The 27,970-nt window shown below is 50.3% G+C and overlaps 1 pseudogene; it reads right to left on the reverse strand.

The window, feature by feature from the left end:
- LOC135306131 (zinc finger protein 208-like) overlaps positions 1-27,970 on the reverse strand; it is a 378,562-nt pseudogene that overhangs the window by 250,367 nt on the left and 100,225 nt on the right.

Genomic DNA, 27,970 nt, shown 5'->3' on the forward strand with positions numbered 1-27,970 from the left:
AGTAAGTAATAATGTGAATGTTGCCAATGAATTTTCTTGAGCTGTTGCTTAATATTCTATCTGGCTTTTACTGAACCTTGCCTGAGAATTTTTAAGCAATCTCAGACACTTGTTCATACCAAGCCTTGGGAGCATGAGGTGCAGGATTGACAATGGAAAGCAAGAGTCATTCAAGAGGGATCAGTTTAACTGTCCATTTTATTACGCTTCTATTTATTTCACTCTAAGAAGCCAAGCCAAGCTTTTCTTAGAGGCAGAATGTGTGTGGGAGGCACTACAATATTATCCCATAGCTCTGGGCTGAATGGCACCCAGACTTGGGCTGCACGAGCTGGGGAAAAAATGTTCCTGCCCTTGAACTTCCTTCCTATCCTCTCAACAACTGAAAACAAAATTATAAATCAATAAACTAAAATTACAATGAAATCAATTATAATAAAAATGAAATATTTTTTCTTACGTTACTCCAATGATCCAAGCAAAACAACAATAACTATTACTATAATATTAAGAATAACTATAAACAAATTATATACTAAGAAATACCTTCTGAAAGCTTTATCGTAGTAACTAATATACTTTAGACTAAAAATATCTAAAAAAACTAACATACAATCCAACACACCTTAGTAAAACAATTCATATTACAAACATACTAAACACAAAACCAAGCACCACTAGAATTTCTCCTACATTTTAACCAAACAATTAAACTTTAATAACATCCTTAAGTACTCTAAAACAATTCCAATTATTTTTTAAAATTTAATTGTAGGTGAGTGCTTTTATTTGGATATTGGTTTTTGGATTGTTTGGGTTAGATGATTTCAAAAATGGGATTTTTATAGCAAATTAATCAGCTGAGAAGGCGGCACTCTGCAAACAGAACTGACTGAAAAGGAATGGGACAGAAATCAGTAACTCTGAAAGTTTTATTTGCTGTCAAATACATCCCACCCAGCCAGCCCCACACAATCCCCATCCCACCACTCCCAATTGGGATCCTACTGCTCCCAATCCCTTTCCAACCCCATCTCACCCTGGTGGTTGTGGAATTGAGTGAGTTTAGCCTGGGATTGAGTTTTTTTGAGGAGGGAACAAGCAATTTGAGGAGGGATTGAGCCTTTAGGGGTTAAAATTTAGTTGTTTTCAGTGGGATTTGAGTGGTTTTGAGGTGATAGATCCCTCTTGGCTTTTGGAGGGCAAAGAGAGGAAGAAGAGAAAAAAATTAAAGCCAAACCAAAAGGAAAACAGGCAGGTGTGTTCCCAAAAGGGATCACAGGGAATGTGGGTCACCAGGGCTGTGCCCAGCGTGGGTCCTGCAGTGGGGGATGGAGCTGGAGCAGCGCACGAAGCTCTTACCACACTCGGGGAACTCACCTCCGTTGGTGTTGGGTCAAGTGAGAGCTGCAGGAGAAGCTCTTCCCACACTGGGGACACTCGTAGGGCCTCTCCCCAGTGTGGATGCGCCGGTGCCTGACAAGGTGGGAGTTGTGCCTGAATCCCTTCCCGCAGTCGGGGCAGCAGAAGGGCCTCTCCTCTGTGTGACTCTGATAGTGCCGGAAAAGATGGAAGCGGATCCGAAACCCCTTCCCACACTTGGAACACTCATAGGGCCTCTCCCCAGAGTGGATCTTTTGGTGGACAATCAGGCTGGAATGCTGGCTGAAGCTTTTCCCACACTCCCCACACTCATAGGGCCATTCCCCAGGGTGGGTCCTCCGGTGGCTGATCAGGTGGGAGCTCTGCCTGAAGCTTTTCCCACATTCCTCACACTCCTGGGGCCTCTCCCCAGTGTGGATGAGCCGGTGCCTGATGAGGGTGGAGTTGCGCCTGAAGCCCTGCCCGCAGTCGGGGCAGCGGAAGGGCCTCTCCTCTGTGTGCGTGCGCTGGTGCACGAGGAGATTAGAGCTGGTCTGAAACCTCTTCCTGCACTGATCACACTCGTAGGGCCTCTCCTCAGTGTGGCTCCTCCGGTGCACGATCAGGTGGGAGATGCACCTGAAGCTCCTCCCACACTCCTCGCACTTGTGGGGCTTCTCCCCATCAGGAAACTCCTCATGGACCACCAGCTCCGAGCTCTGGCTCCATCTTCGGCCGCCTTCCCGGCCCAGGCTGGCTCTTTCCCCCTCAGATCCCCGCCATCTGCGTTTGCAGCCCCTCCTCGTGCAGCATCTCCAGGGCTTTTCCTCCCAATTGGGTTCCTGCGCCATGGAGCCGCTCAAAACGGCCTCTGCCATGAGGTTCTGCCGCGGGGATTTGTCCTCCCTGCTCTCCATGCTCAGCTCCTGCTCTGGGGGAGGAAGGACAAGGACAGGATGGCATTTGCCTCCGGGCCACAGGCAAGGGCAAGGAGATTCCCCCAGGCTGTCCTGCAGCCGGGGCGGTGCTGGGCTGGGAGATGGAGCAGGAGAGAGGGGGAAAGGGGCACTGACTTCCTCGTCCCCTGCCTCAGTGTCCAGGGACATATTCCTCTCTCTCACTGCCTCACAAGAAGTGGCAATGGGAAATCCTGGTTTGGGGAAAACAAGGGATGAGCACATTGACTTTGAAAGTCTTTCCACCCAAGTCCCTTTCTACAAGTCACCGGCCATCGGGGCTCCAGAAAAAGCTCCCAAACACCAAGATTCAGCCTTGAAAAAGCCTCCCAGGAATTCCCCGGCCCTGCTCCCTCCTCTCTGCTCTTTGGGAGTTCCCCCTGTCCCAGCTGCTGGGGTCACGCTTGCATTGCGGGTCCCCCTTCTCCTCGGTGCCCACCCTCCCCAGGCTGCTGGCAGTCCCAGCAATCCCAAAAGCTGCCCCCTCTTCACTCTGCCCATTCAGGGGTGCCGGGGCTTTTTGGGCTCCCTTTTGGGCTCCCTTCTCCCCTCATTCTCTGCTCTGGGCTGCAGGGGCTCCAAGGAGACCCCCTGCCCCTCTCCAGCCTCTGCAGGCTCCCGCCAATGGCGGCGCTCCCCCCTCTCTGGGCTCCCCACTTTGGGCTCCTGGGGGACACAGGGCTCTGCTCCTCAAGGCTGCCTCTGCCGCCAGCCGCCACCCCCCGATGTCCCCCCAAGGGGCTTTTTCTGCCCTGCCTTGGAGTTCTTCATTCTCCAAACATCCCCCCAAAAAATCCCAACCCAGGCACTCCCCAGAATATTTGGGCTGAGCCCCACCTCCCCGGGCACCTCCAGACTTCCCATGTGCCTGACCCTGGGACGACCTGGAACACCTTGGACCCCCATTCCAGCCTTTCCCTGCCCCCAGCCCCACCCTTCTGCAAAACCACACACCCCCTGAACTCCCCCTTCCTGAACATCCTGGGTGTCCCTATGCCATGTCCCACCTTTTTTGGTAAACCCTGCACTCGCCTTTCCTGGGCTCCAGGCCCCCTGGAACTCCCTTCTACCTCTCCATGTCCCTGCCCCCCATTTCTGTGACCCTGAGCCCCTCCTGCACCCCCATTCCTGAGACCCGAGACCCCCTTTTACCTCATTGCCCAGGACTGAGACCCCCCTGCACCCCCTTATCTGGCACCAACTCAACTTTCCCCGGCCCCTGCCTCTCCCAGCACCCAGCCCCACCCTTTTCCCTGACCTGGGATCCCTGGGCCCCCATTCCTGCATTTTCCAGCCCCCAGACCCTCCTTTTTTCACTCCCAGGACATCCCGGTACCCCCTTTCCTGGGCACAGGATTCCCTGCACACCCCATCCCAGCTCTCCCAGTCCCTGCACCCCCTTTCCTTGACTCTGAGCCCCTGAACCTCCTTCCCAGCTCGGCCAGCTCTTCAAGTCCCCCTTTCCTTGGCCTCTTGACCCCCCTGGATCCCCAGTCTCTCACATTCAGCCCCCCAGCTCCCCCGATCTCGCTGTCCCCCCAGTTCTGCACTCCCTGCAGTACCTGGCAGTGGCGCTGTCGCAGCCCAGCCCTGTCGCCGCGTCCTCTCAGTGCCCATTCGGGCCCTGCCCGACCAGCCCGACACGGTCGACTGCGGGGGACACTCCCCTGTGCCCGGGCTACAGGAGAGCGGCCGGGGCTGCCAGCCCTAAACCACAGGAGCAGCTGGCAGACGCTGCTGCAGGAAGAAAGGGCCCACTCTGGGCAGGGTAAAGCCAAGGTTTATTTCAGGGCTCAGGGCAGCTCTGACCCTCAGGGCAACCTGCTGCACACAGCACACACTCAGCCCCTGCACCAGCTTGGAAAGGGGGGCGCAAACAAGGCAAAGATACATCCAACAACCAATGGGGGAAACGGGGGGTGTGCAAACTGGGCAGATGGACATTAAGGATCACAAATGAGGAAGCACCTTAAGGGAGGGCCCTGACCTCTGCCCAATCACTCCACGCCCCTGTGGGAAGATTCTGGAAAGAGAGGAAGGGAGGCCGAGGGATTGACAGGGGCCCAGGGAGGAGACTGGGGAATGGCTCTGCAGCCACAGGGAGGATTTACATGGGGGAGGAGGGAAGGCACTTGGGGCAAAGCATTTTCAGGAAAGAAGCGGGGCTACATCAAGGAAACCATTGCAAACTGGGAACAAGGAGAATAAAACACAATAAAACACGGCCTAAGGTCCCCCAGTCCTTGATTGTGGGGGACGTAGACGGGACCCCTGCGAGCGCTGGGGCAGCGAGCGGGGCCAGATGGAGCCGCAGAGAGCGGGGATGGTGGGGGGAGCTGAGCTGGGATATTGGGATAGCCAGGGCTGGGATATTGGGATAGCCAGGACTGGGATATTGGGATAGCCAGGGCTGGAATACTGGGATAGCCAGGTTTGGGTTATTGGGATTGCCAATGTTGGGGTATTGGGATAGCCAGGGCTGGGATATTGGGAGAGCCAGAGCTGGGATATTGGGATAGCCAGGGCTGGGATATTGGGATGGCCAGGGTTGGGATATTGGGATAGGCAGGGCTGGGATATTGGGATAGCCAGCCCCGGCTCAAGGACAGGAACCTGCCCATGGCCGACAGTGCCCTGGAGACGGGGCCGGTACAACCAGAGCGGGGGGCACTAGGGGGAGCCAGGGGCTGGGCTGGGATCTGTGGGAATGGAGGACTCTGAGGGGCTGGGATGGGATCTCTATGGCTACGAGGGGTGGGATTTCATCTCCTTCCAGCTGGGACCCGGGAGCTTTGCAGTGTCCGATAGTGCCACGTGGATCACCTAGAGGTGCTGGGAATGCAAAGGGATCATGGTGGAGCAGATGAAGCATTATCTGGGACACAGCTGTGTGGAAGAGCTCCCAAAATCCATCAGACATGGTCAGGAGGCTCTGGAGAACAAAGGTGGTTGTGGGAGGAGGAGGGGAGTTCGTGTGGGAGTGTGGGATTGAGGAATGGGAACCTTGGGAATTCCCATGTCTTGTCTCAGCAACCCCTTGTGTGAGGGCACGAGGCTTGACTCCATTTTCCTCAGAAGGCTGATTTATTATGTTATATATTATATTAAAATACTACATTAAAACTATACTAAAAGAACAGAGAGAAGAAGATCAGAAGGCTACAAAGACAAGAATAGAATAGCAATCAATAACAAAAATCCTGTGACTGCTCACAGCCTTGGCACAGGTGGCTGTGATTGGTCACTAATTGAAAACAATCCACATGGACCAATGAAAGATGCTCCTGTGGCATTCCACAGCAGCAGATAGTTATTGTTTACATTTCTTTCCTGAGGCTCTCAGCTCCTCAGGACAGGAAAAATCCTAGCAGAGGAATTTTCACTAAAATATCATGGCTACATCTCACCCTTTTAAATTTATTAAATTCAATAGAAAAAGAGAATGTTTGTAATTTCTTCTACTGGGCCCTTGCAGAAGAGAGAACAAACACCTCTTGAGGTTCATCTGTTGCCAATCAAAATCTCAATCAACTGCTGATGTGGAATGGTCAGGGAAATTCTTCACCTGTAGAATATTCAGGGAAATTCTTCACCTATAAAACATCAAATTCTATCATATCACTAAAACAATCTTAAAATATAAGAAAATGCAAAAACTCAGGCAAACGAAATTCATTGTTTCAAGTCCAAACAGCTGAATTTCAGGACAGAGTCCATGGACTGAAGATGCTCTTCTTTGACATCTCTGGAAGTCCCCTTTGGTCCTGAAACAGGCTTGCAGAATTCTGAAACAAAGAACTGCTAAAGAAAACAAGAATTAGCAAAAATCCATTGACAGTCATCAAACATATCAGAGAGAAAATTCTGGAATGCCGTGGCCACAGCCCTTCATTGAACCACTTGGGCTGAGGCTAATTTGTGGCTTTTCAATGCTTTTGAGCTGCTAGCTCTTTCCACTTTTTTTATTTTTTTTTTTTTTTCCCCAAAAGAAGAAGAGCAGCAGCAGCAGGGGGTCTCTAGGACCCTTTGGTGGCCCTGGTCCTGGTGGGCGGACCAGAGAACCCAGACCTGGCTCACAGAACGGTGGCCCAGGTCCCTGTGGTGAAAGCAAAGTCCCCAAACCCAGCACTGGACGGGGTGGAGGCCCCGGCCCAGGGAAATGAGCCAAATGGCCCAGAACCAGCCTGTGAGGCGGGCTCTGTGTGCTCACAACCTGGCAGGACCATGCTGCCAGTGTCTTCAGAGCAGAAATGACCAAACGCTTCCTCCCCCCAGAGGCACCACCAGTGCACACCGGCAGCTCGGGAATAGAAGCATTCTCAGGAATTTTCATCCCAGATCTGAGGGTTTCTTGTCCCCAGAGCAAGCGAGCAATGCTTGCTTTGCACGGTTTCTCTCGCTCCTGCAAGGCAAATGGCACTGCTCCTGCGTTCTGCCCCTCGGCACCACCCCCATCCCCTCTGGACTTGGGACCAGAGGCAGATACCACAGGAGCCAACTCCCCCACGCCGCTGGGGCACTCGGGGGGAGGCAGGCACCCCAACCCTATGGGAGAAGCCCCCGACCACACGCGAAATGACCCAGAAAACACACTGATTCTGAACACAGCCAGCCAAACTGCCCCTGCAGTCAGCTGGCGGGCCGTGCCCTCTCCACAGAGGGACAGGCTGTCCGCAGGGTCTGATGCGAAGGACAGAGCTCTGGAAGCCAGCGGGACAGCTGGGGTGGGTGGCGCGGGCAGCACAGGCGCTGGTGTCGGCTCTTGAGGCGGTCCCGTGGGCTCAGCACTGTTCTCAGCATGCTCTTGCACTGCAATCGGGTCGGCTGGAAGCAGCGGGACTGGCACGGGCAGCGGGGGCGCATCCCCCGCCGGGCTGGGCGCAGCGGCCGAGTCTCCTTCGGGGTCTGGACACTGCAGCGCAGGCGCAGCCATCAAGGCCGGCCGAGCTGGCCCGGGCAGCGGCAGGGCCACGGGCGGAGCCGCAGGGTCCGGTGCCTCCCGCGGGGCCGGGTGAGGCGGAGCCGCGGGGTCCGGCACCTCCCGCGGGGCCGGCTGAGGCAGGGTCGGCTGCGCTGCCTCCCGGAGTGGGGGCAGCGGAGAATTCCACGGTGAAGCAGGCGGGGCTGGCTCCCCATCCCCCCCAAGAGAAAGAGCTGGGGGAGAAGGCAGCTCTGCCTGCTCATGCTCCAAGGGAGCGGAGAAAAACTTTTGCTCAGCTGTGGGCAATGCGGGGGGGCTGCGAACCCGCGGTTCGTCTTCTTTGAGAGGCTTCTCTCGTGCCGAACCTGGTGGGAACGGAGCGCGACCGCACCGGGCCACGATGACCCCCGCAGCCTCCCTTTTTTTCAAAATATAGAAGAGGCATAGGTGCGCTCCATACATTCTTGGGAGTGTAACACCCTGGTCCTTTGTCCACTCAAAAGCAGCCTCCATGAACTGCCAAAGATCTATAACGAGGGAGTATACCACATTTGTAAAAAATCTATGAAATTCTGCCCATCTGAAAAACCGATCATACAGTTCCTTGCAAAAAATCAAATCGTGTCCCCATTTGTGCCAGAGTTCAATAACTTTCTCCTCTGACGCAGTAAACGGAACCTGAGCTTCCGAAGGTACATTTTTCTAACTTTCCTCCCACCTTCTACGAGTGGCAGGATCTTCAGGAAGGGAAAAAATAACAGTACCTTTAGACAGTGTCCTTGTGGATCCAGCTGTGCAGCTCTGCTGCTCTGCGGTCTCTGGACACAATCTCCAGGAAAGTCCAACAGGTTCTTCTGTTTGCCTTGGCTGTGAACTCTGCCCATCTTCAGGGTCTCGTTTCTTCAGCTCCAGGCTGGACTCCGTGGTCACTCCTGGGGTGACCATCAGTTTCACACGTCCAGGGGTCACCAATTGTTGTTTAGACAAAGACCCCTTGTGTGAGGACACGAGGCTTGACTCCATTTTTATCAGAAGGCTGATTTATTATGTTATATATTATATTAAAATACTACATTACAACTATACTAAAAGAACAGAGAGAAGAAGATCAGAAGGCTACAAAGACAAGAATAGAATAGCAATCAATAACAAAAATCCTGTGACTGCTCACAGCCTTGGCACAGGTGGCTGTGATTGGTCACTGATTGAAAACAATCCACATGGACCAATGAAAGATGCACCTGTGGCCTTCCACAGCAGCAGATAGTTATTGGTTACATTTCTTTCCTGAGGCTCTCAGCTTCTCAGGACAGGAAAAATCCTAGGAAAGGATTTTTCATAGAATATCATGGCTACACTTGGGCTCTGTGCTTTCCTTCCTATGGAAATGAACCATCCTTCTTGTCTACATAGAAATGGCTGAAATTTGGGTTCCACCACACAAATTCCCTATATCCGAGGATTGTTTTCAGACAAAAGCAATTAAGAAAGAGAGGTCTGTGTGGCCTAGGCCTCTTATGCCTGCCTTTCATCTGCCCCTGAAACACTGGTGTTCTGTGCTTTCCTTCCTACGGAAAAGAGCCATCCTTCTCCTCTTGGTGTCCATGTCTGAAATTGGGATTCAACCTCTAAAATTCTGTATATCCCAGAGTTGCTCCCAGGCAAAATCTGCCAGTACCTCCAAGTTTGGCTGGCCTTGGCCTCTGGTGACTGGCCCTGCAACACTGGGGCTTGGTTCTTTACTTCCCATGGAGTTCACTAGGACATGGTGGGGACCTCATGAAACCAAGGGGATCATTGTGGCACCACTGGAGCCCATGGAACCAAGGGGCCATGGTGACACACCAGGGCTTCATGGAACCCAGAGACCATTATGACTCTGTGGGGCCTGATGGAACCATGGAGACCATTCTGACCCTTCAGGGCCTCGAGTCACCAAGGGGGCATTATGACACCTCAGGGCCTCATGGAAGCAAGGGACCATTGGGACACAGTGGGGCCCCATGGAACTGAGGGAACACGGAGCAGCTCTGGCTGGCTTGGCCTCCCAGGAGCCACCTGACAGGTCTGGCTGATGTTGGGATGTCAAGGGCTGCCTCTCATCAGCTCCTGGGGCACTGGGGCTCCGTGCTTTCCTTGCTATAGGAAAGAACTGTCTGTCTTTTCAGATTCCCATTTCCAAAATTGGTATTCTCCCTAAAAAGTTTTCTCTATGCAAAGATATCTCTCAGAACAAAACCTGCCAGCTCTGGCTGGGTTTGGCCTCTGGTGGTGACCTCTCATCTGCCCCTGAAACAATGGGGCTCTTTTCCTTCCTTACTGTGGAAAGAAAGTGCCTTTCATGTCAAGGAGCCATGGGCAAAATTAGAATTTGGCATCCCAAATTCTGTAAATCCAAGGATTGCTCCCAGACAAAAGTAGCCAGGACAGACAGGTCAGGCTGGCCCTGTCCTCTGGTGATTTCTTTAGATTATGAGCTGAATGTTTTCAACTGAAAACACCTTGGAGAGGGCCCGGAGATCTCCCAAGGAGGGATTTTGAGGCCTTGGGCACATGAGCACTACATATGGACAAAGGAGCTCTGTGCTCTGTGCTGTTGTGCGGTTTTGCCTCACGGAAGTGATGTTCTAAGAGAAGCTGCTAGCAGTTTCCTCCATGTCTGACAAAAACCCAATCAGTAATTAGCTTTGAGAATTGATAATCTGTTAAACCACTAAGGAAACTGTACATGCCTCTGTGAAGACACATGTTGAAGACGAGAAAGCCTGGGAGGGTCTCTTTCCCTTCTGGCCAGCAAAGAGGTAACAAGGCTGGCCCAGCCCCGTCTCAGCCGGGCCGGGCCGGGCAGCTCCTGCCGTGGGGCCGGGCCCCTTCCCAGGGAGCCCCCCAGGCCCCATCGGCTGCTGGGCAGGGCAGGGGAGGCCGCGGGGCCAAGGCCGGGCCGCCCATGGCTGCGTTTGCCAACACCTGGGTGCTACCGAGCCCTGCCTCGCCACCAGCCCGGGCCCAGCCAGGATCCGCCGGGCCCCAGGAGCAGCCCCGGGCCGGGCCGGCTCGGCCAAGATTCTGCCACCCTTGGGGTTCACCCGCAAGCCCCGGGCAGGGGGAGGAGAAGCCATGGGCCCCGGCCGTGCTGCTGCTGTGTTCTGGCCTGGCTGCTGAGATCCTGGCCCTGCCCCAGCGCGGCCCATCCTGACACAGCCCCAGCGCAGCCGCTTCAGAAACCTCCATGGTAAAACAGCTCCGGCCGCAAGGACCCAGCCCGGCCGGGGTCATGGAACCACCTGCAGGCCCCAGGAGAGATATTAACTCTGTCAGTGCTTCCATCCTCCCTCGAGGGAGAGAAATGGACAAAGTGCAGGCACATAGAGGAGCAACATGAAGACACCGAGTTCAGTGAAGGAAGAGTACAGTCCCAGATGGGAGGAATTAGGAGATATTTTGATCTTGGGGCTCGAATCGTCTTGTAAATGTATAGAGATGGATGTAATTGATACATCAAACTTTCTTTTCCCCCATAATGCATTGAAAAGAATGGGGAGATGACTTGTTCAGCAAAGGCCTCCATGCTAAAGGAAGCAAATGTTGAAGTACTTGTGATTCCAAGAGAAGTTTAAATGGAGAAAGAGAGAAGAGTGATGAGACCCTGTGCCCTCAGGGAGAGAAGAAGACCTCTGTTCCCAGAGACGAAGATGATTTCAGAAATAGATGAAGAGAAACTTTGCTCTTAAACTAATGTTTAAACTAATACCCGATAAATTAACATGGCCCATAAACAGAGCTGTGGGAAAAGCTGTAAAAAATGGCCGGGACTTCAAAATTGCAGACTTTCTGGGCAGCTGCTATTGGTGGGAGTTGAGAGCTATGAGAGAACTGTTTTCTTAAGTATAAGTCTCCATAGTATGAAAGATAGACTCCTCTCCCTAAGTGAACTGAAGAAAAACTATTCTAGAGGTGGTAAACTGACTGGAAACTTTATGTTTTGTCTCCTTACATTGTCAGTGGGAAAGAAAAGTTTATAGGGAGGGTAATTGTTCTGAAAGTTTTGTTCTGATTCTTTTACTCTTTCTTGTATTAACTGTTAATAATCTTTTCTTTGCACTCTTTTGAAGCTTTGAGCCTGCTGTGCATTTCTCCTAATCCTATCTCACAGCAGTAAATGAGTAAGACTATTCTAGTGAGTTCACTGGAAATTGCCCAACACTGAACTCACCACACTAATTAATCCATTCTACAAGAAATCTCAAAATGGCAAACCAAAACCACTACAGAAATCTTCCTGATGAACTGCCCAGAGCAGAGGGAAATCAAGACAGAGCCATGGTCTGTCAGTACTTGCTTGATCCTAAAGAGCCCTGTGGTGCATTTGGAGCTGAGCCCAGGAACCTCAGGGCCTGAGAGGAGATTGCACAAACCTTTCCATAAGTCAAAGTCAGAAGAAAAACGCAAAGGGTCTCAAAGCATGAATGGGTCCCACTGAAGTCCATCCCCAACACAGGCTCCTCATGGACTCTGTGGAGAAGGGAATGGAAGCCAGTATGGCACAAAAAACCTCTCAGAGACTCAGTGTAGAAAGGAAAATCCAAAGTACCTTAACAAACCTTGAGTATCTCAAAGCAACACTGAGTGTCACTGCAAAGCCCTCAGGGGACGCATTAAAGCAGATAATTGGGGACATGATTACACAAACCTCAGAAAGAGTCTGTATCAAAAGGGAAACATTGAGTACCTTAAAATAACTGAGGTACCTTGAAGCATTAATGAGCCCCACTGAGTGTTGTTACTGACAAAGCCCCTCCAGGGATTAATTAAAGCAGATAATTGGAGTCTATGATTGCACAAACCTCTCAGAGACGGCAAGGCAAAAGCAAAACCCAAAGTCCTTTGAAAAACCTGCAGTCCCTGGGAGCATTTGGGAGCCCCCAGGGCCATTGCTGAGCAAGGCTCCCCAGGGACTCCTTCCAGCAGATCCTTGAGGCCACTGGGATGTGGGGATGGGGGGAATGCTGAGGGCAGGACAAGGGGCTGACAGTGCCCAGCCTGGCTGGGGCTGTGCCAGGAGGCCCCAGGGCCTCAGGACAAGGTGTCTCCTCCCAGCCCTTGCTGGCACAGACCCTGCTGTGCCCCAGGGCACCAAGACTTGGCTTCTCTTTGTCCCCACCTGTCATCACTGCCTCCAGTTCTCTGCCCTGGCTGGGGCCTGGGGACACTTTCTCAGTGGTGTCCCTCAGTGGGACCCATTAAAAGTCCAAGAAACTTTGGAGTTGGATTCTGACTTGGAGTTCTGGAGAGGTTTCTTCAGCTGCCTCTCAGGGACTGATGTTCACGGCCTGAGCACAAAGCCCCAGAGGGTCATTAAAGTCCTGCTGCTGTGTCTGTGCTGCTGAGCTGGGCTGGGCTCCTGGCACAGAGGCAGCTCCTGGCAAGGGCAGCACTGCAGAGAGACAGCTCTTGCCAGGAGCAGCTCCTGTGCACAGCCCAGCAGGGCTGGGGCACTGCCAGGGCAGCTCAGGGACACCAGCAGGGCACAGCCAGAGCTGACAGGGGCTCAGCACTGGCAGGGGCTGGGGGATGTCCCAGAGGGGGCTGTGTCACAGCAGCACCTCTGTGGCTGTGTCCTAGAGGCACAGAGAAGCTTGTGATGTCAGCAAGGGGCTGTGTGACAGCACAGAGTGGGATGTGTGAGGTCACAGGTTGGGCTATGACATCACAGAGTTTGTTGTGTGAGGTCATTGAGCAGCTACAGCATCCTAGAGGGGATTCTGTGTGACATCACAGAGCAGGCTGTGACATCATGGCATGGCTGTATGACATCATAGAGCAGCTGTGAGGTCAAATTGTGTGCTGTGACACTAGGATGTCACAGAGAAGTTTTTGTGACACCACTGAGGGGATTGTGACATCACTGGGTGACTGACTAACATCATAGAGCCAGCTGTGACATCACAGAGCAGACTGTGACATCACAGGGTGACTTTGTGACATCACTGAATCTACTGTGACATCAGAGTGCAGCTTTATGATATCACAGACTGATATCCCAGCACTTGCCCTGTGATACCATGAAGGGGCTTTTTGGCATCACAGAGCAGTTGTGTGTGTCATCACTGAGTTGCCTGTGACATCATAGAGTAGGCTCAGTGACAACATATGCTGGACATCATAGAATGGATTCTGCCATCACAGGGTATCTGTGACATCACAGAGGGCATGTGACATAATAGAATGCCTGTGCGACATCCCAGGGTAGGTTGTGTAATATCATAACATTAACTGTGACATCATAATGAGGGCTGTGACATCACAAAGGGGCTGTGTGTCATCACAGGGGCTTTGTGACATCACAGGAACTGTGTGACATCACAGGGCTGTGTGAGGTCACTGGGGAGGTCACTCTGCCCCAGCCCCCCTCACAGTTCCCCCAGAGCAGTCCAACCCTGCTCGTGCACAGCGGGGTCCCCTGTCCCCCCAGGTCCCCCCGCCCCCGGCGCCACAGCCTCCCCCAGAGGATGTTCCACGAGATCGACCCCAGAGCCTGACATGGGGATGGGGGGCCAGGGCCCTGGGGGGTGGGACAGGGGGAGAGGGACCCCCCAGCAGCATCCCCGTGTCCCCCAGGGCCAGAGCCTGGGCCAGGGCTCCTTCACCCTGTTCCGAATGAGGTCTTGAGAGTGCTGAAAAAATCCCCAGCAAGAGATCAGCAAAAAACACATTTAATTTTAAGTGACAGCACCACAAAGTTCCTTACTGCTCCTGACTGGACATTTCAGGCACAACAAAGAAACAAACCAACGACAAAGCCAAAAAAAAATCCAGGCAATCAAACCAGAAATTAACAAAGAACTGTCCCTGTGCTCGTTTGACAAAAGGACAGTGAGGGCAAGGATAAAAGGAACATGGCCTAAAAGCTTAACAGAGCTCTAAGTTAACAGGACTTCACTTAACCTTAACTGATACCTTCAACTTCACAATGTAGCAAATGAACAGCACTTAATAGTATTAACCTAACTTACAACCTATGACTTTTTAATTTAAAAGAGGAATAACACTTAACACTATTTAACTTAGCTAATGACTTATATTAAACTAACAACTTAGCCCAACAGCAACTTCTAGAAGCATTTAATTTAGCTTAGACCTCATGATTTAACCTCACTTACAGGCCTGACTGACTCAGCTATCCAAGGCACTCCAACCCCTCCGAGAGCAGCATTTCTGCCACATTTCCCCAGCACAGGCACTCCTGTGTGCACACAGACACAAAGAGTCAGTGCAAGGCACCTGTGAGAAATTCCCTTGAGGGCAGGAAATGCTCCCTGTGGATGCTTTGGCATCTCCCCAGCGGGTGAAGGGTTGAGCTTGGAAGAGTTGGGGGATCGGCTCAGGCTCCCTCGTTGTTCAGGATCCCCGAGTGCAGCAAACGGGAGAGTTCCCGGCTGGGAGAGGCCCCACTCAGAGGGAGTCGCTGGCCCAGGAGAGCTCCAAGGGGCTCCTTTTGCAGCGCTGTTTGCAGGGCCCCAAGAGAGGGGCTGCAGCCACAGCAATGGTTCATCCTGGCTGCACTTGGCATCAACAGCTTTCTCTGGCAGTGTGAGAACAGGGATGTTGTGCCACTGAGGGAACAAAAGCAGTTCCTAGAGCTGCTCCTCCAGAAATCAGGAGCTGGTTGGGCAGCAGCAGAGCCTGGAGCAGACAGTGTTTGTGCTGAGCTGCAGAGGAACTGAGCCCAGGGGCTGTTGGCCAAGGCTGAGGCCCAAGGAGCATTTCTGAGCTGGCAGGGCGGCCTGAGAAGGGGAGGGGGGAATGCAGCAGCACAGGGCCCATGGAAGCAAGGGACCATGGTGACACTGTGGGGCATCATGGAAAATTGTGGAGATAATTGTGATGTTGCAAGGCCTCATGGAACCATGGAGAGACCATTAAGACTCTTCACAGCCTCATGGAACCAAGGGGCCATTGTGACATTTAGGGGACTCATGGGATCATGGAGACCATTGTGACACTAAGAGGTCCTGTGGAATAAGCAAAGCATTGTGACATTTTGAGGCCTCATGGAACCAGTGAGACCATTGTGACCCTGGGGGTTCCCACAGAACCAAGAGGACCATTGTGATACTGTGGTGCCTGGTGAAACCAAGAGGCCTTTGTGACACTGCAGGGCTCCAGGGTGACACAGAGGGGCCTCGTGTCATCAGTGGTCCATTGTGACACTGTAGAGCCAGAGGAGATCATTGTGATGCTGCAAAACCCCAGGGTCCAAAGGTCCATTGTGACACATCAGGGCTCATGGAACAGAGAAGCCACGTGTCATTGTGGGGCCTGAGGAACCACAGAGACCATTGTGACACTGCACGGCCTCATGGAATTGCTGGGACCATTGTGACACGGCGGGGCCTTCTGGAACCAAGGGGCCATTGTGACATTATGGGACCCCATTGAACCAAGGTGTTACTGTGACACTGCAGGGCCCCATAAAAGCAAGGGGACACAGGACAGGTCTGGCTGGTTTGGCCTCTCATGGGCTGCCTCACTGCTCCAGCTGACCTTGGCATGTTGAGGATCTCTTCTCATCTGCTGCTGAAACACTGGTGCTCTGTGCTTTCCTTCCCAGTGGAAAATATCTCTCCTTCTTCTCCAGGTACCCATGGCCAGAATTGGGGTTTCATCTCCAGATTTCCTTATATCCAGGAATTGTTTATACAGGAATATTGCCAGGACAACTCTGGCTGGCAGTGGTTTCACAAGGGTCAGCTCTCATTTGTTCCCAAAAAGCCTGGGGAAGGCTCCATGCTTTCCTTCCTGTTGGAACAAAATATCCTGCTTCTCCAGGCACCCATGGCCAAGACTGGTTTTCCAACTCCAAAATTCCATACATGCAAAGATAGCTCCCAGACAAAATCTGCCATTTCTGATAAGTCTGGCTGGCCTTGGCCTAGTGAGACACTCACCTGCCTTCCAAACACTTGGGCACTGTGCTTTCCTTTTTATGGAAAATAACTGTCCTTGACATCCAGGTGCCCACAGCCAGAATTGGGATTTCACCTCCAACATTGCCTATTGTGACAGACTGGAGGAGATTGTTGGCTGTAAACATTTAATGTGTGAGAGAGGAAGAGGCAGGTCCACCTTGCCCTGCCCTGGAAGCCCAGAACTGCCCTACCCTGGAACCCCAATCCCCCCAGAGCCTCTATCCCAGCCCAGCAGTGGCTGCCAGTCCCTGGCACAGCACAGGCAATGCTCCACAGCCACCTCTGGAGCCCCAGCCCAGCTCCTGAGTGACCAAATGAGCCCAAGTCCCACCTGGGGGAAGGGCCCAGGAAAATCAAGGGGTACTGAAGGCTGACCAAAAGGCAAGCACACATCTTGACCCTGCCTCCTCTTGGAATTTCCATCTGAACTGCTGAGTCCAGGAGTTGGTAGCTCTGTCTGTGCTTCTATAAATCTTATTTTTCTTTCTCTCTTTCTGTGTATACTTCTTCTATTTTTCTCCTCTTGTAAATTCTGACTAGCTTTAAATTGAACAGGCTTAGAGTTTGTGAAGTTGAACAGGGCAAGGTATTGCTTTCAGAAGTGATTTTTGGTGATTGAATGATGCATTAAACATTTTGACAAAATTTCTCTGATTTTCTAAAGTTGCCAGTAAAGGCTGTTTTGCTGTTTTCAGCTCCTGAGAATCTCTTGTTGGTATTTTTCCCGTGCATCCAACTCAGAGTACACAAACAACTGTAATTCCTTTTGAATGTCTCCTTGAGAGAGTTTTTAGTGGATGAGAGTAAGGGTTTGTCTGTCCTGCTTGGCACAGCCCAGGCAGGGCTTTCCCAGCCACATTCCACACTCCATTGCCCAGCTGGAGCCGCTGGTGCCTCTGAGTTCTGCTGGCCCAGCCCCAGGGACGCTCTCCTTGTCTGCCCATTCCCCCACTGTCTCTGGGCAGGGGTGGCCTCAGTGGGGGCTGCTGACATCCTCAGCACCTTGGAGGCTGCTGATGGATTTCAGTGCTCCAGAGGCTTGGTCAGCCTTCAGCCTTTCAGTGCAGGAATTCAGTGTCCCAGGGCTCATTAACACTGAGAACCCCTTAACAAGCCAAGCCTCTGGGAACAATTTGATTTAAGTTTTCAAATCATTTGTGGTTAATTAGACAGATTTCAGAAGCCTATTCAAACTGAATATATTATATTTAAAAAGACAATGAGAAAACATTTTTAGGACCTGTTTAGGTTTCTTTTCCATGTTAATTCATTGATATGTGCAATCTCCAATTGGCACTGAATCCAAGTACCTCCTCATGCAGTTTGAATAGATTTGAAAATCAAGACCCTTCATGGCTGACAATCAATCAGACTCTGTCCCTACCCCCACCCCACCATTTCCTCCATCCAAGCCCTGGCACTCAGAGCAGCCTTGTGCAAATCTCAGCTCCCTCCAGCCCAGGCTGCACCTGCAGCTTTCAGCTCCCTGGCTCCAGCTCCCATCTGCTTTCCTTGGAGAAGGAGCTGCCTGAGACACAGAGGGATGTTCATTGATTGTCAGCCAACAAAGCCAAGGGAAGGCACAGCTCCATCAAATGCAAAAGTCATTCTTCCCCCTGGCTCTACCTTGCCCCTTATCCCCACAGCCTGTCCTGCTTCCTTCATCCCTCCTTTGCCAGGCACTGTGGCACTAAGGGAGCTCTGCTCTGGCTATGGAGGGAGGTCCAAGTGCAGCCCCTGGAGTGGGAACCACAACTCATCAGATTTGTGTCCTTTGGAGGTCAGGAACTGGTGAGACTAGAGGCACAGGAAGGTTTCTGTTCATGGAAAACAAAAAATGTGAACATGATAAATTTAATAAATATCAAAAGCCTTCATTCAGTTTCTTGTGACATCCCAGCAACCTCTGACATGTCCACCATCCACAATGGATTGCCCTACAGGAAGGATTTTAGACAAAAACATAAAAAGAGGTGATGGAAAAGATAAAACTACAACTAAGATGCTGGATAAGGAGGTATTTAAACTTCTGAAAGATTGGGCAATTCCCTAATGCTCAAATCATGAAGCCAATCAAGGATGACACATTGGAATGAGCAGAGAGCATCTGGAGGAAGACTTCTGGGAGCAATGCGAAGGACAAGGATCCAGCTGCTCTAAATGAAGAGATGTCCTTAGACATGGCCATTTCAAAAGGAGAGCTGGAAACACGTAAAGGAGGGGGTCATGAAATATTAGAGTGAATGATGTTCATGGCAAAGAGAGAGGGGAAGATCCGTATTCTTGTTTAAACTGAGATCCCTGGTGCGAGGACACGAGGCTTGACTCCATTTTCATCAGAGGGCTGATTTATTATGTTATATATTATATTAAAATACTACATTACAACTATACTAAAAGAACAGAGAGAGGAAGATCAGAAGGCTACAAAGACAAGAATAGAATAGGAATGAATGACAAAAACCTGTGCCTGCTCACAGCCTTGGCACAGGTGGCTGTGATTGGTCACTGATTGAAAACAATCCACGTGGACCAATGGAAGATGCACCTGTGGCATTCCACAGCAGCAGATAGTTATTGTTTACATTTCTTTCCTGAGGCCCTCAGCCCCTCAGGACAGGAAAAATCCTAGCAGAGGCATTTTCACTAAAATTATCATGGCAACCTCTCACGCTTTTAAATTATTAAATTAAATAGAAAAAGAAATGTTTGCAATCTCTTCTACTAGGACTTTGCAGAAGAGAGAACAACACCTCTTGAGGTTCATCTGTTGCCAATCAAAATCTCAATCATCTGCTGATGTGGAATGGTCAGGGAAATTCTTCACCTGTAAAACATCAAATTCTATCATATCACTAAAACAATCTTAAAAAATAAGAAAATGCAAAAACTCATACAAAGAAAGTTCATTGTTTCAAGTCCAAACAGCTGAATTTCAGGACAGAGTGCATGGACTGAAGATGCTCTTCTTTGACATCTCTGGAAATCCCCTTTGGTCCTGAAACAGGCTTGCAGAATTCTGAAACAAAGAACTGCTAAAGAAAACAAGAATTATCAAACAATTCATTGACAGTCATGAAACAATTCAGAGAAAAAATTCTGGAATGCCCTGGCCACAGCCCTTTACTGAACCACTTGGGCTGAGGCTAATTTTTGGCTTTTCAATGCTTTTGAGCTGCTAGCTCTTTCCACTTTTCTTTATAAATTTTTTTTTTTTTCTAAAAGAAGAAGAACAGCAGCAGCAGAGGGTCTCTAGAACCTTTAGGTGGCCCTGGTCCTGGTGGGCGGACCAGAGAACCCAGACCCAGCTCACAGAATGGTGGCCCAGGTCCCTGTGGGGAAAGCAAAGTCCCCAAACCCAGCACTGGACGGGGCGGAGGCCCCGGCCCAGGGAAATGAGCCAAACGGCCCAGAACCAGCCCGTGAGGCAGGCTCTGTGTGCTCAGAACCTGGCAGGACCATGCTGCCAGTGTCTTCAGAGCAGAAATGACCCAATGCTTCCTCCCCCCAGCAGCACCGGTGCACACCGGCAGCTCGGGAAGAGAAGCTTTCTCAGGAATTGTCATCCCAGATCTGAGGGTTTCTTGTCCCCAGAGCAAGCGAGCAATGCTTGCTTTGCTCTGTTTCTCTTGCTCCTGCAATGCAAATGCCACTGCTCCTGCTTTCTGCCCCTCGGCACCACCCCCATCCCCACTGGGCTGGGAACCAGAGGCAGATACCACAGGAGCCAACTCCCCCACGCCACTGGGGCGCTTGGGGGAAGGCAGGCACCCCAACCCCTAGGGAGAAGCCCCCGACCACATGCGAAATGGCCCAGAAACCACACTGATTTTGAACACAGCCAGCCGAACTGCTCCTGCGGTGAGCTGGCGGGCCGCGCCCTCTCCACGGAGGGACAGACTGTTCACAGGCTCTGATGCGAAGGTCGCAGCTCTGGAAGGCAGCGGGACAACTGGGGTGGGTGGTGCGGGCAGCACAGGCGCTGGTGTCGGCTCTTGAGACGGTCCCGTGCGCTCAGCACCATTCTTGGCATGCTCTTTCACTGCAATTGGGTTGGCAGGGAGCAGCAGGCTCGGCACGGGTGGCGGGGCCGGCTCCCCATCTCCCCCAAGAGAAAGAGCGGGGGGGGAAGGCAGCTCTGCCTGCTCATGCTCCAAGGGAGCGGAGAAAAACTTTTGCTCAGCTGTGGGCAATGCGGGGGGGCTGCGAACCCGCGGTTTGTCTTCTTTGAGAGGCTTCTCTCGTGCCGAACCTGGTGGGAATGGAGCGCGACCGCGCCGGGCCACGATGACCCCCGCAGCCTCCCTTTTTTTCAAAATATAGAAGAGGCATAGGTGCGCTCCATACATTCTTGGGAGTGTAACACCCTGGTCCTTTGTCCACTCAAAAGCAGCGTCCATGAACTCCCAAAGATCTATATCGAGGGAGTATACCACATTTGTAAAAAATCTATGAAATTCTGCCCATCTGAAAAAACGATCATACAGTTCCTTGCAAAAAATCAAATCGTGTCCCCATTTGCGCCAGAGTTCAATAACTTTCTCCTCTGATGCAGTAAACGGAACCTGAGCTTCCGAAGGTACATTTTTCCAACTTTCCTCCCACCTTCTACGAGTGGCAGGATCTTCAGGAAGGGAAAAAATAACAGTACCTCTAGACAGTGTCCTTGTGGATCCAGCTGTGCAGCTCTGCTGCTCTGCCGTCTCTGGACACAATCTCCAGGAAAGTCCAACAGGTTCTCCTGTTTGCCTTGGCTGTGAACTCTGCCCATCTTCAGGGTCTCGTTTCTTCAGCTCCAGGCTGGACTCCGTGGTCACTCCTGGGGTGACCATCAGTTTCACACGTCCAGGGGTCACCAATTGTTGTTTAGACAAAGACCCCTTGTGTGAGGACACGAGGCTTGACTCCATTTTTATCAGAAGGCTGATTTATTATGTTAATATTATATTAAAATACTACATTACAACTATACTAAAAGAACAGAGAGAAGAAGATCAGAAGGCTACAAAGACAAGAATAGAATAGCAATCAATAACAAAAATCCTGTGACTGCTCACAGCTTGGCACAGGTGGCTGTGATTGGTCACTAATTGAAAACAATCCACATGGACCAATGGAAGATTCACCTGTGGCACTCCACAGCAGCAGATAGTTATTGGTTACATTTCTTTCCTGAGGCTCTCAGCTTCTCAGGACAGGAAAAATCCTAGGAAAGGATTTTTCATAGAATATCATGGCTACACTTGGGCTCTGTGCTTTCCTTCCTATGGAAATGAACCATCCTTCTTGTCTACATAGAAATGGCTGAAATTTGGGTTCCACCACACAAATTCCCTATATCCGAGGATTGTTTTCAGACAAAAGCAATTAAGAAAGAGAGGTCTGTGTGGCCTAGGCCTCTTATGCCTGCCTTTCATCTGCCCCTGAAACACTGGTGTTCTGTGCTTTCCTTCCTACGGAAAAGAGCCATCCTTCTCCTCTTGGTGTCCATGTCTGAAATTGGGATTCAACCTCTAAAATTCTGTATATCCCAGAGCTGCTCCCAGGCAAAATCTGCCAGTACCTCCAAGTTTGGCTGGCCTTGGCCTCTGGTGACTGGCCCTGCAACACTGGGGCTTGGTTCTTTACTTCCCATGGAGTTCACTAGGACATGGTGGGGACCTCATGAAACCAAGGGGATCATTGTGGCACCACTGGAGCCCATGGAACCAAGGGGCCATGGTGACACTGTGAGGGGACTCATGGGATCATGGAGACCATTGTGACACTAAGAGGCCCGGTGGAATAAGCAAAGCATTTTGACACTGTGAAGTCTCATGGAACCAGTGAGACCATTGTGACCCTGGGGGTCCCCACAGAACCAAGAGGATCATTGTGACACTGTGGGGCCTGGTGAAACCAAGAGACCTTTGTGACACTGCAGGGCTGCATGGAACCAAAGCTCCAGGGTGACACAGAGGGGACTCATGTCATCAGAGGTCCATTGTCACACTGTGGAGCTAATGGAGACTATTGTGACACTTCAAACCCCCAGGATCCAGAGGTCCATTATGACATTGCAGGGCTCATGGAACCAAGGGAACATGGAACAGGTTTGGCTGGTTTGGCCTCACAGGGGCTGCCAGACAGCTGATCTTGGCAGGTTAAGGGTCTCTTCTCAAGTGCTTTTCAAATACTGGGGCTCTGTGCTTTCCTTCCTATGGAAAAGATCTCTCCTTCTTCTCCAGGCACCCATGCCCAGAATGGGATTTCACCTCCAAATTTCCTTATATCCAGGGATTGTTCCCATTGGAATATTGCCAGGACAAATCTTGCTGGCAGTGATTTCTCATCTGTCCCCAAAACACTGGGGAAGGATCTGTGCTCTTCTTCCGATGGGAAAGAACTCTCCTGCTTCTCCAGGCCCCAATGGCTGAGAGGCTTCCACCTCCAAAATTCCTAAAATTCAAAGACTGCTCCCAGACAAAATCTGCCATTCCTGATAAGGCTGGATGGCCATGGACTAGTGAGGCTCTCACCTGCCTTCTAAACACTGGGGCTCTGTGCTTTCCTTCCTATGGAAAAGAACTGTCCTTCTTGTCCAGGTGCCCATGGCCAGAGTTAGGATTTCACCTCCAACATTCCCTACTGTGACAGACTGAAGGAGATTATTGGCTCAAAACATTTCATTTGAAGCAGAGGAAGGGGCAGGTCCAGCCTTGCCCTGCCCTGGAACCCCAATCCCCCCAGAGCCTCTACCCCAGCCCAGCAGTGTCTGCCAGTCCCTGGAACAGCACAGGCAATGCTCCACAGCCACCTCTGGAGCCCCCAGCCCAGCTCCTGAATGTCTCCTTGGGAGGTCTGGGCATGTAGAAGAATGAGTCCCTTGAGGGCTGACCCTGTTTGGACAAGCTGCTCCTCACCCCCAGCCTCACCATGTCTCGATGCGTGGCTCCTCCCTCTGGGCAGAGCACTTCACAGTGGGATGATGTAATTTTTATCAGTCCTGCAGTTACACTCAATGGCCCATTAACAAAAGATATCTCCTTGGAGGGAGGATTGATTTGTTGAAGAGATAAAGAAAACTGCCCAATTAGCAGAAGATAACTGCCCTACCTCTGACAGATGGCAAATACAATACATGCATTGTCTTTCAATCCAGAACAACAGGATTTCAAATTAAGAGAATGTAACTTAACATGGCTCAAATCTAACAATAATGAAGTTCAACTTTGCTTAATCTTATCAACCCTGAATTTACATTAAATTAAAATCACAGAATCAACAATTAATATCATTAGAAGTTATACATACAACAAAATTTAGCTTATTCTGATGCTATTAATGGAAATAAGGCACTGAAAAAGTTGAACAATCTGGGATTGAAATAACAGCATGATAGATTTACTGGAGGGATTAAAAGGATGTAATAAGTGTGCCATGTTTTTATGTAATTTAGTTTTGAGAGAAGCCCATGGTAGGCACAAATTTTATGCCAGCATGAATTTACTAAGACCTTTTAAAGTGCAGTTTTACTGAAAGAAACAACAATGTGGAATTCCCCAAATTGCCCAGCAAACCAGCTGTTATAAATGAGCGCAATGGGCCAGTCGGGTCAATTATAGAGCCAATTTATTAATACAGAAAAGAGAAAGCAAATTACAGCGCTGGGCGGCAGGGGAGTCCTCGCTCCACCAACTGCCGTGCCGAAAGTTGTTCCGTTCCCCCTTTTGTACCCTCCCGCTTTCTTAGCCCCGTCGCATTTCCGGTGCTTCTCCGCGCATGTCCGCCCGGTTGTTAGAGGGTCTCCTTCTGCCTCCTGGTGGTCGTCGATGAAGGCCTCTGGTACTTTTCCTCGGTACCCCCCCTTCTGGGAACCTGGGACTTGGAACAACTTGTAGTTGATTAGCTCAGCAATGTTTAGTCTCATATGTTATCGCATGCTAGTTGGCGGTTACTTGTTTACACTATGTTTCCTCCTGTTTTTAGTGAACAAGAAGGTCACATTCCCATCACAACCTTATGCTCTCTCCTGTTTTTAGTGAACAAAAAGGCCACATTCCCATCACAACCTTATGCTCTCTCCTGTTTTTAGTGAACAAAAAGGCCACATTCCCATCACAACCCCCCCTTTTTTTCTATGTCACTCTTTTTGTTCACTGAATCTGGCAAGCTCCTTTCTGCTGAGCTCTAAGTAGTCCTCTGTGTTCCCATCGCTTAGAGGTTCATACCTTGCCTTAATGAGCATGAGGTGGGCGGCTTCCAATCTCCCCTTTACTACATTAATTAATTTATTAAATATGCAAGGCCCGAAAGTGATTGTTAGGATAAATAATATGAGAGGTCCCGCTATAGTGGACAGGAGTGTGGTGAGCCAAGGGGAGTGGTTGAACCATGATTCGTACCAGTTTTGTTGTGCTTCCCTTTCCCTTTTTCGCTTTTCCAATTGTTTTCTGAGCTCGGCCATGGTATCTATCACTATTCCAGTGTGGTCTGCATATGTGCAACATTCTTCTCGTAATGCTACGCACAACCCCCCTTGTTGTAGGAACAGTATATCCAATCCCCGTCTATTCTGAAGTACTACTTCTGATAAAGATCTCACTGATTTGACTAGCCCATCTATTGCTTTTTCAATTCTACTTAGGTCTTCATCTACTGAGGCCCTCAAGTCCTTCATACCCCTTTGCTGATTTATTAGGGCAGTTGCTCCTGTTCCCACTCCTGCTCCTCCTAGGCCCAATAGGACGGCTACTGTAAGAGCTGTGGCCGTAAAGGGTTCTCGTTTCGCTAAATGATGTTCAGGAGTGACCTGATGTTCGTATACATATTCCTTTGGATGGTATATAATTCGGGGAACTATCACAACTTGTATGCAATATTCGAATGTCTCATTGAAATGAGGTATAGATATACATGGAGTCACTCCCAGCGTATTACATACCCATTTGGCATTTACTGCAGGGAGAAGCCACTTAGCCGGTTTCTCAGACTTGACGGCTGTCATATCTATTTCACACAGATGTTGTTTGTTTGGTGGAATCTTTCCTACGCACCTCCCTTTCCCTGTTACCTGAACTATTGATATTCCTGGGGTTCTGTCCTGGCCTCTCTTCCAAAGGCACTCCCGTGGATTGGTTCCGTTAACCCTCCTAGGTTTTGCTGTAGTTCCTAAAGCTTCATAAAAAGGCGGGTTAACAGTATAGCACAACCAGCATTCATTGGTTAAATTTGGATTCGTACTATTGAGAGCTTTGAATGTAGCTTGCATCACTTTCCACAGCATACTATACTCTTGAGCAGGTGGAGCTGTTATTGGCCAATCTCCCGATTGAGTCGACCCCCTTGTGAGATTTTCTACTAATGAGTAATTGCCTCTTTCTCTCTTTCTCCCTTCTTCAATAATTACGGGGTTTGGCCCCACAGGTTCTGGGTCATGAGGGACTGGTTCTTTTCTTATCAGGAAGTGCCCCCCCCGATCCTTTCCTGGTTCCCATAATCTTGATCCCCAGGTTTTCCCTGTGACCCAAACTGGATCGCTAATTTTGTCATTGGTCACGTTTATCTGAATGGACTGGCAGTTCCCCCCCGTTGTCACTCCACCGGCAAAATCAAATCGGGGAGGGGTACAGCCCCATGGGTACCATCCGACTCTTATATATGAGTCCCTCCCTCCTCCTGGGGTAAAGCCATGAGCTATAGTTTCACATCCCCAATATCCACAATAAAAGTGTCCAGGATAGTTGCAGTATGGTTTCCCTGGATTCGACGCTGGGCACATATAAAACCCTATCCTATTTAAACAGGGTTGAGCCTGGATAATGTCACATAGCTGACACCTAAAGGAGGGGACTCCTGAAGTTGTAGTTGTTGCTATGACTCGTTGATCTTCCCATCTGATAAGTGACCATTTGAAGGGTTCATGGCTTACACTGCCCCCTAGTGTTTCCCTGATTAATAACCATATCATCAATATTCGCATTAAAGTTGAGTAAGATCCACTGCCAGTATGGGTATAAATAACCAGCCTGTCCAATTTTACCCTTCCTCCAACCTGAGTCCCCTGGCCCTTTTGATCCCTGCCTGTAAGCTCTATTGGTGCTCCCATTTTGTGAAGTTCCATCCTTCCATTAAGTATCCCTCCGCCTCGCTCGTCAACTAGTTTGCGGCTAGTTACGAGGGTTGTTGTCTTCTCGGCGGCAAGGATCTTCTGAGGGATGGAGTTTACAACTCTTTCGCCTCTTAAGAGGGTTAGCAGGAAATTGCACCTGTAGCTGTTGTTTCGCTTGCGAGTTTATCCTCGCAAGGACCAAGAGACTGGTTAGGATACTCTAGAGTCTTTTCCCAAGTTATCCCTCCCAATAAGGTTGGCAAGTATTTTCTGGGAGCCCTCCCTCTCTGGCAGTGGATTCACCACAACCTTTTACAAAGTTTATGACAGGGACGGATTGACCCGGCTTTTCTTGATATGTAGGCGTTCAAATTTAGCAATCCAATTATTTAAAGCTGTATCTGGGTCTATGTCTTTTCCTAGGGGTCCGACTATTAAGGTCCTTAAGTGTGGTACCGTATATCGGCACCTTGCAGTTAGAATACGGGAATTGGCGATCTGTCGGCACCTTTCCAACCAACATTTAATTTGCCACCTTGCCCATGCTAACAAGAGCTGTTCTGGGGTCTCATACACACTCCGAAATTGAGTATAAGGTATTCCGTTCTCTCTTTCTAATGCTAGAGCCCAATCTCCCCTTCTAATATCCTTGCCTGCACACCTCCTGCACCACAAGTGATATATCGACCTTTGTTCTATCCAATAAACCTTATTACAACCTCCGCATTTAAAGGCTACCCATGCCTCACAAAGTTCTTTTCCACAGCTACAGCAGGGACTGTGTCTAAGAGGTCGGAACGAGGGTTCCTCTCGGGGTCTATAAGTTTCAATCCACCAAACCCAATTGTCTGGAGGGTTCGTTATGGCTTCTCGAGCTGCTGAGTTGAAGCGTGCTAAACTTAGTAGATACGGCTGCAAAGTCAATGACAGTTTTTGCTGGACCCTCCTTTGGTCCGCTGGTCCCAGTCTTTCCCATTGCTCAGTCATTGGTATGACGGCCCATTTCTGGTGTTTTGGTGAATGTCAGTCTTAGGCCGTCTGGGGGTCCTTTTATTCTCCACTGAGAGTTCTGTGGATGCTCAGGGAAGTTGGAAGGGTTCACTGGTCCTTTTACTCGACTGGTGTGAGTCCACCCTTTTTCGGCAGTTCTCACAGCAGTGTCTGTGGTGAGCAGGGTGAGATATGGGCCTTCCCACCTTGGGGTTAAAGGATTTTCCTTCCAACTCTTGATTAACACCCAGTCTCCTGGCTGAACCTGGTGTAATACAAGATTCAAAGGAGGTCGTTGAACCCACATTCCCTTTTCCCATAGTTTCTTCCTGTATTTTTCCAAGGTGACCAAATAGCTGTTCAAACTCTTATTACTGATATTGGGGTCTATCTGTACTTTTTCCAAGTTGTAGGGCATTCCATATAACATCTCAAAGGGGGATAGCCCTGTGTCCGCCCGGGGTTGTGTCCTAATGTTTAGTAATGCCAGGGGTATACACTTTACCCAGGACAATTTAGTTTCTAATACTAATTTGGTTAGCTGTTTTTTTATTTCCCCGTTCATTCTTTCCACCCTTCCCGAACTCTGGGGATGATAGGGGGTATGTTGCTCCCACCTTATTCCTAGGGAGTCGGCTAGATCTTGGGTTACCTTTGAGGTGAAATGTGGCCCTTTATCTGA

The sequence above is a fragment of the Passer domesticus genome, chromosome 8, assembly GCF_036417665.1.
Source record: "Passer domesticus isolate bPasDom1 chromosome 8, bPasDom1.hap1, whole genome shotgun sequence".
Classification (NCBI taxonomy): Eukaryota; Metazoa; Chordata; class Aves; order Passeriformes; family Passeridae; genus Passer; species Passer domesticus.